General features: G+C 35.8%; 1 protein-coding gene across 4 annotated transcripts in view; it reads right to left on the bottom strand.

The window, feature by feature from the left end:
• The window catches only part of ADGRV1 (adhesion G protein-coupled receptor V1), a 564,714-nt gene that overhangs the window by 235,499 nt on the left and 319,074 nt on the right, over positions 1-10,141 (bottom strand). The gene's annotated exons all lie outside the window — the stretch shown is intronic.

Genomic DNA, 10,141 nt, shown 5'->3' with positions numbered 1-10,141 from the left:
GTATTCCATGGTGTATATGTGCCACATTTTCCTTGTCCAGTCTATCACTGATGGGCATTTGGGCTGGTTCCAGGTCTTTGCTATTGTAAACAGTGCCAAAGTGAACATACATGCACATGTGTCTTTATAATAGAACAATTTATAAGCCTTTGGGTATATACCCAGTAATGGAATTGCTGGGTCAAATGGAAATTCTATTTCTAGGTCCTTGGGGAATCACCACACTGTCTTCCACAATAGTTGAACTAGTTTACACTCCCAACAACAGTGTAAAATTGTTCCTAATTCTCCACATCATCTCTAGCATCTGTTGTCTCCAGGTTTTTTAATGATCGCCATTCTAACTGGGGTGAGATGGTAACTCAATGTGGTTTTGATTTGCATTTCTCTAATAATCAGTGATGATGAGGATTTTTTCATATGTTTGTTGGTCTCATAGATGTCTTCCTTGTAAAAGTGTCTGTTCATATCCTTCTCCCACTTTTGGATGGGTTTGTTTTTTTCTTGTAAATCTGTTTCAGTTCTTTGTAGGTTCTGGATATTAGCCCTTCATCAGATGGGTAGATTGCAAAAATTTTTTCCCCTCTGTTGGGTGCCAGTTCACTCTAATGATTGTTTCTTTGGTTGTACAGAAGCTCTGGAGTTTAATTAGGTCCCATTTGTCTATTTTGGCTTTTGTTGCCAGTGCTTTTGGTGTTTTAGTCATGAAGCCCTTGCCTATGTCTATGTCCTGAATCGTTTTGCCTAGGTTTTCTTCTAGGGTTTTTATGGTGTTAGGTCTTATGTTTAAGTCGTTAATCCATCTGGAGTTAATTTTAGTGTAAGGGGTCAGGAAGGTGTCCAGTTTCTGCTTTCTGCACACTGCTAGTCTGTTTTCCCAACACCATTTATTAAACAGGGAATCCTTTCCCCATTGCTTCTTTTTGTCAGGTTTGTCAAAGATCACATGGTTGTAGATGTGTGGTGTTGCCTCTGAGGCCTCTGTTCTGTTCCATTGGTCTACATCTCTGTTTTGGTACTAGTACCATGCTGTTTTGATTACTGTAGTTTTGTAGTAGTTTGAAATCAGGTAGCGTGACGCTTCCAGCTTTGTTCTTTTTGCTTAGGATTGTCTTGGCTATGTGGGCTCTCTTTTGGTTCCCTATGAAGTTTAAAGGGGGTTTTCTCTAGATCTGTTAAGAGGGTCATAGGTAGCCTAATGGGGATAGCTTTGAATCTATAAATTACTTTGGACAGTATGGCCATTTTCACAATATTGATTCTTCCTAACCATAAGCATGGAATGTTTTCCCATCTGTTTGTGTCCTCTCTTATTTCCTTGAGCAGTGGCTTATAGTTCTCATTGAAGAGGTCCTTTACATCCTTTGTTAGTCATATTCCTAGGTATTTTATTCTCTTTGTAGCAAGTGTGAATGGCAGTTCATTCTTGATTTGGCTCTCTTTAAGTATGTTATTGGTGTATAGGAATGCTTGTGATTTTTGAACATTGATTTTGTATGCTGAAACTTTGCTGAAGTTGCTTATCAGTTTCAGGAGATTTTGGGCTGAGATGATGGGGTCTTCTAAATATACAATCATGCCATCTGCAAATAGCTATAATTTGACTTCCTCCTTTCCTAATTGAATTTCTTTTATTTCTTTTTCTTGCCTGATTGTTCTGGCTACAAATTCCAATACTATATTGAATAGGAGTGGTGACAGAGGGCATCCTTGTCTAGTGCCAGATTTCAAAGGGAATGCTTCCAGTTTCTGCCCATTCAGTATGATATTGGCTGTGGGTTTGTCGTAAATAGCTTTTATTATTTTGAGATATGTCCTGTCGATACCTAGTTTATTCAGAGTTTTTAGCATAAAGAGCTGTTGAATTTTGTTGAATGCCTTCTCTGCTATCGAGATAATCATGTGGTTTTTGTCTTTGGTTCTGTTTATGTGGTGAATTACGTTTATAGACTTGCATATGTTAAAAAAGCCTTACATTCCTGGGATGAAGCCTACTTGATCGTGATGGATAAGCTTTTTGATGTGCTGTTGCAATCAGTTTGCTAGTATTTTATTGAAGATTTTTGCATCTATGTTCATCATGGATATTGGCCTGAAGTTTTCTTTTCTTGTTGAGTCTCTGACGGGCTTTGGTATCAGGATGATTTTGGTCTCATAAAATGATCTGGGAAGGATTCCCTCTTTTTGTATTGTTTGGAATAGTTTCAAAAGGAGTGGTACCAGCTCCTCTTTGTGTGTCTGGTAGAATTCGGCTGTGAACCCATCTGTACATGGGCTTTTTCTGGTTGGTAGGCTATTAATTGCTGCCTCAACTTCAGCCCTTGTTATTGGTCTATTCAAGGTTTCGGTTTCTTCCTGGTTTAGGCTTGGGAGGGTGCAAGTGTCCAGGAATTTATCCATTTCTTCCTGGCTTACTGGTTTATGTGCATAGAGTTGTTTGTAGTAATCTCTGATTGTGGTTTGTATTTCTGTGGAATCGGTGGTGACATCCCCTTTTTCGTTTCTTATTGCATCTATTTGATTCTTCTCTCTTTTCTTTTTTATTAATCTGGCTAGTGGTCTGTCTATTTTGTTGATCTTTTCAAAAAACCAGCTCCTGGATTTATTGATTTTTTGAAGGGCTTTTTGTGTCTCTGGCTCCTTCAGTTCTGCTCTGATCTTAGTTATTTCTTGTCTTCTGCTAGCTTTTGATTTTTTTTTGATCTTGCTCCTCTAGCTCTTTCAATTTTGATGATAGGGTGTAGATTTTAGATCTTTCCTTGCTTCTCATATGGGCATTTACTGCTATAAATTTTCCTCTAGACTCTGCTTTACATGTGTCCCAGAGATTCTGGTATGTTGTGTCTTCGTTCTCATTGGTTTCAAAGAGCATCTTTACTTCTGCCTTCATTTCATTTCATCCAGTCAACATTCAAGAGCCAGTTGTTCAGTTTCCATGAAGTTGTATGGTTCTGAGTTAGTTTCTTAACCGTGAATTCTAATTTGATTGCACTGTGGTCTGAAAGACTGTTTGTTATGATTTCTGTTCTTTTGCATTTCCTAAGGAGTGATTTACTTCCAATTATGTGGTCCATTTTAGAGTAGGTGTAACGTGGTGTTAAAAAGAATGTATATTCTGTGGATCTGCGGTGGAGAGTTGTGTAAATGTCTATTAGGTTTGCTTGGTCCACAACGATATTCCTCAAGAAGAGCAACCCCAAGGCATACAATTGTCAGATTCACCAGGTTGAAATGAAGGAGAAAATGCTAAAGGCAGCCAGAGAGAAAGGGCAGGTTACCCACAAAGGGAAGCCCATCATTCTCACAGGGGATCTCTTGGCAGAAACCCTACAGGTCAGAAGAGAGTGGGGGCCAACATTCAACATCCTTAAAGAAAAGAACTTTCAATCTAGAATTTCATATCCAGTGAAACTAAGCTTCATAAGTGAAGGAGAAATAAAATCCTTTACAAACAAGCAATTGCTCAGAGATTTCATCACCACCAGGCCTGCCTTACAAGAGCTCCTGAAAGAAGCACTAAACATAGAAAGGAAGAAGCAGTACCAGCCACTCCAAAAACATACCAAATGCTAAAGAGCATCAACACAATGAAGAAACTGCATCAATTATCCAGCAAAATAACCAGCTTATCAAAATTGCAGGATCAAATTCACACATAACAATATTAACCTTAAATGCAAATGGGTTAAATGCCCCAATCAAAAGACACAGACTGGCAAATTGGATAAAAAGTCAAAATCCATTGGTGTGCTATATCCAGGAAACCCATCCATGTGCAAGGATACATATAGGCTCAAAATAACGGGATTGAGGAAGATTTACCAAGAAATTGGAGAGCAAAAAAAAGCAGGAGTTGCAATCCTAGTCTCTGATAAAATAGACTTTAAACCAATAAGGATCAAAAGAGACAAAGAAGGACATTACATAATGGTAAAAGGATCAATGCAACAAGAAGACCTAATGATCCTAACTATATATGCACCCAATACAGGAGCAAGTTGTTTTATGTTTGCACCATAAAACATAACAATTTGCTTTATGTATGCACCAGATACATAAAGCAAATTGTTAATGACCTACAAAGGGACTTAGGCTCCCACACAGTAATAGTGGGAGACTTTAACACTCCACTGTCAATATTAGACAGATCAAAAAGACAGAAAATTAACAAGAATATCCAGGTCCTTTTTTCTTTGGTTAAAAAAAAAACCCACATACTCACATACAAAATTATACTATTTCATTGACGAGCGTTCATACATTGAATACCAAGTTATATAAGTCCATGTACAAAACCACTCAGGCAATACAAATATCACCATTTGGTCATTATAAATTTTAGAAGATTATGTAGGAATGTTCCTCACCAATGAGTCAATAATAAAATATGTATTTTTTAAAGTTGGCATTCTCATTCACTATTTCTGTTTTTTATTTGGAGTTTGCCAAAAGGACACATGACATTCCACTGGCAACATATTTATTTTGTTAGACCAGGACTGAAAGTAAATATTGGCATCAATGCTTCTAAAAGGAAGTAGAATATCTGACTCTATAGCACAGGAGGCTGTTGCAGCAAAAATCATGGCCTAATCTGTCCTTAAAATAGTACTGCTAAGAAATGTATTTCTTTACCAAACATTTGCTAGGCAAACCATATATTTTTTAAAAAAGAAAAAACAAAAGACGATGCCTACTGGTCAGGCCATTCAAATGGAAAGCCAACACCCATGGCTAACATTAATGTCTATTTTAAATATAGACTGTCCTTTTAAAATTCATTTTCTATAAAACAATATGTATGAAAAACTCAATTAAAATATAAATAGAAATGGAAACCTTCCTTAAAAATGATTCTCAATGTTTCTGTAGGATGTAGTCATTTACTTACCTTAACATTGTGCAAGAAAAAACCCCACAAATCTACATATTAGTCAACAAACTAAATGTAGTCAATGCAGTATAATCCATACTGTACTAACTAATATGATCAAAACCTATATAAAAAGATGTGCCTAACCACAAATAACATAAGAAGACTAGCAGTGACAACAACTTTTAACCTGAGATGTTGTCACCACTTACAACAAATAACCTAAGGCAAGACTGGGGCTGTTCTATATCTGTCACTGTTGCAAGCTGTTTTATGTATCTATCCTAGTAACTATTTAAATTTCAGGTTTATATTTTAGTACATATTTGAATTTTATATATTTAAACACACACTTTTAAAAAATAAGTTTTTAAATTGATTTCAAAGAAAATTTCTAAATCGTGATGAATTTTATAGTACATATTAAAAATCAGAGGCAATTTCTATTTTTAAAATATACATTATCCTTGATATACATTAGCCTAGCCCTTATTATAATATTTCTTTATGAAAATATCCTTTTAGCTAATGGCTCCTTTATAAACATAATGACAAATTATAATCATAAATTGCAATAAATTCTGTTCAAATTATCACATTCATTTCATGCATGTAGTGCTCACAAGTTTGAAAGGATACAGATTAGAAGGTGCAAAAATGCTTCTATTTCTCATGGAGACAAATAATTTGGTGGGTTTAGTGCTGAAAACACCCAAATTCTAAGCATAACTTCTTATAGGACCATTTATGCCCAGAGACAAGACAAAATACAAATCAAGTCACTCAGTATAAATTTAGCGAGAGCCACTATGTAGCAGATACTCTGTGGAAAGTTTTGAGGGCTCCACATTAAACAAGATACAGTTCCTCCATGAGAAACTTAAGGTCTACAGGAGACGATGTATCAAGAACCAACTGTCATTCATGTGATGAATGCTATTTCTAAAACCTGAGGACTAGCAGTGTCAGATCACATGGGAACTAGTTACAAATACGGATGCTAAATTCAGTGGGTCAGGTTGGGCCTAGCATTATGCATTTCTAACAGACTTCCAAATGAGGTCAGTGCTGCTGGTCTGCAGACCACATTCTGAGTAGCAAAGGTTTATATACATGGTAACACTGGTAAAGCAGCAACAAGCTCTGCCTTGGTTAATTAGAAGGTTATCTAAAAAAGCTACTGATAGATTACCACTGTAGAGGAAAAAGGGAAAAATAGCTTTCCAGACACAAGAAACTCCAAAAATAAAGGCATACAGTTATGAAAATACATGACATAGTAAGTGACAGTGAGCTGACAAATGTGTTCAAAGTATGAAATATATGGAATGAGTGACAAAGCCAGAGAAATGCCCTAAGGCCATATTGTAACTGTTCTATATACCTGTTACACATCAGATAGTTTAATCCCATAAATATTTCAGAGGCCCCAGAGAGATACTGGACTTTTAAAATTTTTTCTTGAGGGAAATAATAAAACACCAACATTTTAGAAAGATAACTAACATTAGCATGGGGGATGGATTGGAAGAAGAAAATATAGTCAGTCAAAAGACTATCTGAAATAGTTTGAGCAAGAGATGTTGACACCTTGAACTACGGTGTGGTGGGGAAATGAGGTAAAGAAGGAAAGGCTCTGGAAGACATTGATGAAGCTATGTTGGCTCAGATACGGGACTGTCCACCTAAGTCTCTCTTCCTGTACTTTAATGATAGTGTTATGGTGAGGGGGTGGCTACCCACTTAGGAACTGTTTTTCTTAGATTCACAACCAGTAGTGTGTGAATGGAAGTGATTGAACAACTTAGGCCCTGCTTATGAGTCAGTTTTTGACCCCGGACTTAGACTGTCCTCTCTCTCCCACAGGCCGAAGGATGACCTTGGAAGTCATATGTTGAAGATGGAAGACATGTTGTAGTCTAAGTCATTAAAGTGCAACACTGATCTGGGGCTCAGACACCTCAGACTCTTGTAGAATAAAAAACAAACAAAACAAGACACCGCTTTATTGGATTGGGTCTTACCTATTATATTTTTATATATACTATATTAATATATCTTGTTCTAGTAGCTTGGGTTTTACTTTTAGCCTCTAGAGGATTTAGTGATTTAAGCAGCCATGAAGGGTGAAGAACACCAGGGATTTCATAATAACTAAATTTAACAGCAAAGACTGCAGGGTTGATAGCGTGCCATTATTTGAGTTAAAGAAAAAGCAAAAGAAATTGCAGGTCTGGGGAGACAATAATAAACTCACATTTTGAAGCATGAAGTTTATGTTACTTGCAGGATATCCTCTTGGAGATACTCAGTAGGTTTTTAGACAAATAGGCCTGAATCTGAGAAGTATATGAAAGGTTTATAGAAGCCACGTGATGCAAGGAATACATAGGGAGAGGTTGTGCAGCTAGTAGAGAAGGTGGTCAATTATAAGACCCACAGAAACCAAAAAAAAAAAAAAGGAATCTTGTAAAAACAATGTTAAATGAAACAAAAACCAAAAATAGGTGCTAAAGAACATACCCATTTACACAGTGTGCTGTCATATAAATAAAAGTTAAAATATACCAAAATGTGACATGACACATTATGTACAGGTACATACTATGCAGTAAAAGAATATTTGAAATGCATGGGACTGTAAATACCCAAGTTTGGATAATGGTTACATTTCCATTTGGGCATGAAGGAACATACAATCTGGGAGGAACACATAGGGAACTTGAACTCTGTTGACAGTGTTTTATTTATTAAAATGGAAGCAGGTACAGACGTGCTCACTTTTTAAATAGTTTACATGATTTGCTAATAAAATTTAAAACTAAAATGCCAAAAAGAGTTTTACAAAGTAGGATGTGGTTCACAATATCAAAGGAAAATGAGAAATAGAAAATGACAATTGGATTTGACACCCAGTAGTTAATTAGTGACATTTATAAGAGGAATTTTAGTAACTACAGGAGAACTTGAGTTAGATTTTTAAAAAATGAAATGTGTAAAATTCCACATTTAGATTCTAAACATTACACTATTTTTGTTGAGCTATTCACTCTAGGAAACTGCTTTATAATGAAGAGAAATAAATTTTATATTCTGTAGTAATTAGAGAAAAAGATACTAATGACATTATAACTGCTCTAATACATCTAATAAAATATTTTTGATTGGCTTAGTTTATTATAGGAATCAACCATAAAATATTAATCATTTCCCACTGGTTATTAGAAATAACTCTTAAATCTGTTAAATGTATATAAATTCTAGTGGGCACCTGAATGTAAAACAATAACAAGTAAAAAGACTCTGAAGAGAAAAAAGTGTTTTTTTTTGTTTTGTTTTGTTTTTAATTTAGGAAGCCAGTAATCCATTTTCCAAAGAATATTTGTTATGTTCTAATATTTGTGTCTCTCCCAATTCATATGTTGAAACTCTAACCCATAAGGTGATGGCATTAGGAGGTGGAGCCTTTGGGAGGTGATCAAGTCATGAAGGCTCCTCTTGCAGTAATGGGATTACTGCCCTTCTAAAAGTGGCCCAAGAGAGCTCACTGGCCCTTTCAGCCACATTAGGACAGACACAGTGAAAAAACATTGATAAACCAGCAAGTGGGTCCTCACCAGACACTGAGCCTGTTGGCACTTTGATTTAGGACTTCCCAGTCTCCAGAGCTGTGAGAAATAAATGTTTGTTGTTTATAAGACACATAGTCCATGGTAATTTGTTATAGCAGTCTGAACAGGCTAAGACAGTGGTGTAAAATATTACTCTTTCAAAATATTTTTCCTTTCTATTCTAGTAGTACATACATATAATGAGTTCTCAAGCAATTATCCGTATTTGCATTAATGAGGCTACACACAAAGCTTAAACTAATACTCACCTGAATCATAAATACATTTAATAATTATGGTACATTTTAGCAAAAAAAGAAATTATTTTGAGGAATAACTGATTTCACAAAGTGCGGTTTTAAAAATCTTATTTATAGTCACAATCACTATAAGATCTAGAAAAATAAAGTGAACAAATTAGGTGTAATAACAGAAAGTTATATGTATCAATTACGCCTACCAATATTATTTTCTCTTGTCAACATCATTTCAAAGTCTCCAATCCTATCTAAATACCATCTCTTTAACTATCAGAAAACATTGCTTTTATGATCAGGCAAGACTTTCATCTATTGTTTGGGAATATACAGATGCTGATGAAAAGTATGTATCCGATACGAACAGCAAATTTGGGCTAAAAGGAAATAATTAGATGAGTTCCATGCTCCTTTTTGATTCTGTGGTTCTTGATCTGAGTGACAGGAAGTTAGTTAATAGTAGCTGGAAAATACAAAAAACTAGAAAAAGAGGTTTGAATTTGATATCTGAGGATGTAGGTAATTTTAAATGTTTTATGTATTGCCAGAAAACCAGCAAATGATCTTTAGTAGGCAAATTAAAACAAAGCTTTTAGAGAAATATAACTCAAAATGTATGAGATGCATCAGGCAGGGCAGCGCAGGAGTATATTCTAGGGCCAGAGTGATTAGGTCCCAGGGTTATGCACCCTGTGAATTTCTAAACCAAGGATAGACACAATTAAAGGAGAAATTGAGAAAGACCCCTATGGCTGGTATAAATTTCTTCCTGTAAGAGGTGAAGAGAGGGAGGCCTTGATTATAGTAACATATGAAATGGAAATATGAAATAATGGTTTAAACAATCATTGTGGAGTAAACATACAAGGGAGGAAGAGAGCCTATCATATGCAAGACATTGTACAGCATGTTTATACATAGATATCTCATTTAATCTCCATAACAACCCTGAAAACTTATTATTATTTACAGTGTAAAGGCAAGAAGGCTGAGGCACACAGACATTAAGAAACTTAGTATCCAAAGTTATAAAAATACTAACTAATGGGGCTGGAGTTCAAGCTCAGATACATGTACACTCAAATTCTATAATTGTTCCACTAATCTTTGCTATCTACTTTTCATACCCAGTTTGGTGACTCACAGATGCAGAAGATGGAAGAGATAAAATCACTGAAAATCGTCTGAATATTGAAACCTAATAATGTGATACTTAATAAAATAGATCTGGCTAAAAATTAGCTTGGCATGGTGGCATGCGCCTATAGTCCCAGCTACTCAGGAAGCTGAGGCAGGAGAATTGCTTGAACCTGGGAGGCGCAGGTTGCAGTGAGCCAAGATCACGCCACTGCACTCCAGCCTGGCGCCTGGTGACAAAGTGAGACTCTGTCTCAAAAAAA

Source organism: Cebus imitator, unplaced genomic scaffold (genome assembly GCF_001604975.1).
Source record: "Cebus imitator isolate Cc_AM_T3 unplaced genomic scaffold, Cebus_imitator-1.0 Scaffold16, whole genome shotgun sequence".
NCBI classification, from domain to species: Eukaryota; Metazoa; Chordata; class Mammalia; order Primates; family Cebidae; genus Cebus; species Cebus imitator.
The sequence above is the reverse complement of the archived record's forward strand: the minus strand, read 5'-3'. Positions and strand labels throughout refer to the sequence as shown.